Raw genomic sequence first — 5,509 nt, 5'->3', positions numbered from 1 at the left:
CTTTATATCTAATCCATACACCAACGACCAAAAACACCTACAAACACTTTCATTCTTCAATTTTCTTCATCTAATTGATCTCTCTCAAGTTCTATCTTCAAGTTCTAAGTGTTCTTCATAAATTCCAAAAGTTCTAGTTTCATAAAATCAAGAATACTTTCAAGTTTGCTAGCTCACTTCCAATCTTGTAAGGTGATCATCCAACCTCAAGAAATCTTTGTTTCTTACAGTAGGTTATCATTCTAATACAAGGTAATAATCATATTCAAACTTTGGTTCAATTTCTATAACTATAACAATCTTATTTCAAGTGATGATCTTACTTGAACTTGTTTTCGTGTCATGATTCTGCTTCAAGAACTTCGAGCCATCCAAGGATCCATTGAAGCTAGATCCATTTTTCTCTTTTCCAGTAGGTTTATCCAAGGAAATTAAGGTAGTAATGATGTTCATAACATCATTCGATTCATACATATAAAGCTATCTTATTCGAAGGTTTAAACTTGTAATCACTAGAACATAGTTTAGTTAATTCTAAACTTGTTCGCAAACAAAAGTTAATCCTTCTAACTTGACTTTTAAAATCAACTAAACACATGTTCTATATCTATATGATATGCTAACTTAATGATTTAAAACCTGGAAACACGAAAAACACCGTAAAACCGGATTTACGCCGTCGTAGTAACACCGCGGGCTGTTTTGGGTTAGTTAATTAAAAACTATGATAAACTTTGATTTAAAAGTTGTTATTCTGAGAAAATGATTTTTATTATGAACATGAGACTATATCCAAAAATTATGGTTAAACTCAAAGTGGAAGTATGTTTTCTAAAATGGTCATCTAGACGTCGTTCTTTCGACTGAAATGACTACCTTTAAAAAACGACTTGTAACTTATTTTTCCGACTATAAACCTATACTTTTTCTGTTTAGATTCATAAAATAGAGTTCAATATAAAACCATAGCAATTTGATTCACTCAAAACGGATTTAAAATGAAGAAGTTATGGGTAAAACAAGATTGGATAATTTTTCTCATTTTAGCTACGTGAAAAATTGGTAACAAATCTATTCCAACCATAACTTAATCAACTTGTATTGTATATTATGTAATCTTGAGATACCATAGACACGTATACAATGTTTCGACCTATCATGTCGACACATCTATATATATTTCGGAACAACCATAGACACTCTATATGTGAATGTTGGAGTTAGCTATACAGGGTTGAGGTTGATTCCAAAATATATATAGTTTGAGTTGTGATCAATACTGAGATACGTATACACTGGGTCGTGGATTGATTCAAGATAATATTTATCGATTTATTTCTGTACATCTAACTGTGGACAACTAGTTATAGGTTACTAACGAGGACAGCTGACTTAATAAACTTAAAACATCAAAATATATTAAAAGTGTTGTAAATATATTTTGAACATACTTTAATATATATGTATATATTGTTATAGGTTCGTGAATCAACAGTGGCCAAGTCTTACTTCCCGACGAAGTAAAAATCTGTGAAAGTGAGTTATAGTCCCACTTTTAAAATCAAATATTTTTGGGATGAGAATACATGCAGGTTTTATAAATGATTTACAAAATAGACACAAGTACGTGAAATTACATTCTATGGTTGAATTATCAAAATCGAATATGCCCCTTTTTATTAAGTCTGGTAATCTAAGAATTAGGGAACAGACACCCTAATTGACGCGAATCCTAAAGATAGATCTATTGGGCCTAACAAACCCCATCCAAAGTACCGGATGCTTTAGTACTTCGAAATTTATATCATATCCGAAGGGTGTCCCGGAATGATGGGGATATTCTTATATATGCATCTTGTTATTGTCGGTTACCAGGTGTTCACCATATGAATGATTTTTATCTCTATGTATGGGATGTGTATTGAAATATGAAATCTTGTGGTCTATTGTTACGATTTGATATATATAGGTTAAACCTATAACTCACCAACATTTTTATTGACGTTTAAAGCATGTTTATTCTCAGGTGAATATTAAGAGCTTCCGCTGTTGCATACTAAAATAAGGACAAGATTTGGAGTCCATGTTTGTATGATATTGTGTAAAAACTGCATTCAAGAAACTGATTTCGATGTAACATATTTGTATTGTAAACCATTATGTAATGGTCGTGTGTAAACAGGATATTTTAGATTATCATTATTTGATAATCTACGTAAAGCTTTTTAAACCTTTATTTATGAAATAAAGGTTATGGTTTGTTTTAAAAATGAATGCAGTCTTTGAAAAACGTCTCATATAGAGGTCAAAACCTCGCAACGAAATCAATTAATATGGAACGTTTTTAATCAATAAGAACGGGACATTTCAATTACCTTGGATTAAGTTTCCCGCTTTGATGATTAGGAAGCGCTTTTGGCTTTGGCTTGGAGTTTGACCGAGACTTGGGTAGTTTAACCCCAAACACCATGCTCGTTGTGTCGTTTGGCAATTAAACTTTTTGTGGTCGAAACTCTAATTTGTATTAAATTTGTATTTTTACACTTAGCGGCGTTTTGGGCACGTGTGGGCCCCACTTTGTAAAACTCGTTTAAACCTTAGTTATGTGTTAGTTTTACATATATAAATGTTCGGTTAAAAGCGTTTTGGCTAAATGTGTCGGGAAGCACCTAATCTTTTTCGCATTAAAGCGCACCGGGGACAGCCCCTTTTTGCGCGGCGCGCAAGGGTGTCCGCGCGGCGCGCAACCTGTCATCCAGCAAAATTTTTTTTTTTGTCTCGAAATTTGATAGGTTTAGTCGGCGGTTGGTTTGGGTCGTCACATTCGGGTAAAACAGATTAGTTTAGTCCAAAGCAAAAGTATCTTCAATTATTTATACAAAAATATGTGATATATGTTTTAAATAACTTGGTAAATTTTTCCCACACTTGGCTTTTATTTTCCTTTCTTTGCCTTTTTATTGTCCTCTATTCCATTTTAAATGAATTATAACATTTAGGGTTGTTTCTCAATTTATGTCATTTCCGAGGTAACAATAATTTCGGTGTTAACACCTAGTTTTATCGTTCATAAATATGTATAAACATGATTTTGAATTCATTTAATTGAAAATTTTGAAAATTTTACTAGATTTGGGTAGTCAGTATATAAGACTAGGGCTGTTATTTATTATCAGAGAGCACTAGATTCTAATACAACTACTGCATTACTAGTATTTTTAATGGTAACCAAGTGTATAAATTACAAATTTTAAAAATCCGAAAGAATTTAACCCCTTCCCACACTTAAGATCTTGTAATGCCCTCATTTTCAAGAAATCAGTAACAATTTAAATTATTGAGAGTGATTAGTGTAGAAAAATGATTAAATTTTACCAAAGTTTCCAAACATATTGTTGTTTGTTTGTTGAATTATAAATGGTGCACATCATTTGTTCATTCCGTTTGTTGTTTCATCACATTTATTTTGCATCTTGTCGTCAAAATTAGTAGCTTTTGCTGAACTTAATGCCAGTCTTTGAAAATGCGTTGTTTTACCCTGTTGTGTACATAAGATAAACTGCAAACATATATACATATTTTTGAAGTTTGGTATATTACCCCACATTCAAAAATTATTAAAATATAATAATAAATGTTAGAAAATTATAAAAACTAATACAATACCAACATAAGTATTAAATATAGCAACATTACAAATAAATAAGATAAATAAGACTAAGTAAACTATGGTTGATTCTGAAACCAGTAGGGGTTTCATGGGTCATTGTATCTATCTTGATATGCTTGAAATGGTTCATTTCTTATATTTATTTTATATATTCTAAATAGATAAAAAATATGAATTTTATTATATTATGTGTAAATATATTTATATATATATATATATATCATTTATTTTGTTAAAATGGTAATTATAATAATACTAAAATAATATTAGTAATAATAATAATAATATTAATGATAATATTAATATCAATAATAATGATAATAATATTAATGATTCTATTGATGATAATTAAAATGATAGTTTTAATAATAATGGCAATCTCATTAAAAGTGATAATTTAATACAATGATAATTTTAATACCTTTAATAATAAGAATGATAATAATGATAGTAATAATATTAATTTCAATAAAGATGATAATTTTGATAATAATGATAAGACAAAATGATAGTTTTCATAAAAATAATATGTTTAATAATAATGGTAATGTTAATAAAAATGATGGTTTTATTAGAAATTCTAATAATACTAATGTTAATGATAATTCTAGTACAAAATTTTAATAATAATGATACTTAGTACTAACGGTAGTTTTAATGATAACTAAAAGATAATATTTGTAATAATAATAATAATAATAATAATAATAATAATAAGAACAACAACGACAATAATAATAATAATACTCATAATAATAATAATAATATTATTAATATTAGAAATGAAAACTACCTTAGGAACCCTTTTAAAAAAAATGCCACCGCCCAGGCTCGAACCCGAGACCTCTCGTTAACACAAAACATCCCTTAACCATCCATCCATCTTTGCATTTATGAATTATACTCGACCCATATATGTATATATATATATATATATATATATATATATATATATATATATATATATTTCGTTTATTCTGTTTCTTCTTCTTCAATTACAATTGACTGGAATTTCACAAAATCCATAACAACGATTTAAAGGTTCTGTTACGACTTGGATTTGAAACAGAAATGAACATATGTGATTGTTTATGATCAACAGAAACAGAAAAAAATAATTTTCAAGCAGCAGCAACAGCAAAAACATGTAACCCAACTCAACCTTTGATTTTGCGTTTAGGACTGTTTTAGGTTATGATTACAACATGAAATATGTTGCAAATCACTCATAGAAGCTTTTGGAATCATTAATTTCAACTGAAACGATCTCTAAAACTTCAATTTGATTGAAGAACACATGTTTGACCTTTTAATTTCGAACCTTTGACTCGAAAATTCGTACTCGATTTTAGGAATTGGGAAGTGAAATTTTGCAGATAGTTTGACTAGATGAATCCTAACCTAACTGCATTTTTAGATTTTGAAGATTTATGCTAAATAGAGCTTTTAATAAAAAGTTATGCAACAGATTATTTCGAGCTTTTTAATGGATTTTCGGTTTTAATTCAATCGAATCAAAAGCTGTAATGGTTAGTGGTGATTGATAAATGATAATGTAAGGTCGTCTGTTTCATAAACAAAGAAAAATGTGATCGATTGAGTGGGTGTCGATTGTGTTCTTGATCAAGAACAGATAAAATAAAATAAAAAATGGAAAAACAGGTATAAAAAAATAAAGCAGATATCACGATAAAATAAAAAAATTATAAAGCTGATCACGATCAAAAAATAAAATAAAAAAATACAAATAGTGTTTTGACCTAATTTAGGTATGTGTTACTTTTTTTTTAATTAATATTAATAATTAATAATTATATTAATAATAATACAAATTAATAA

This window comes from Rutidosis leptorrhynchoides, chromosome 1, assembly GCF_046630445.1.
Source record: "Rutidosis leptorrhynchoides isolate AG116_Rl617_1_P2 chromosome 1, CSIRO_AGI_Rlap_v1, whole genome shotgun sequence".
Classification (NCBI taxonomy): domain Eukaryota; kingdom Viridiplantae; phylum Streptophyta; class Magnoliopsida; order Asterales; family Asteraceae; genus Rutidosis; species Rutidosis leptorrhynchoides.
Note: the sequence above shows the minus strand (reverse complement) of the source record.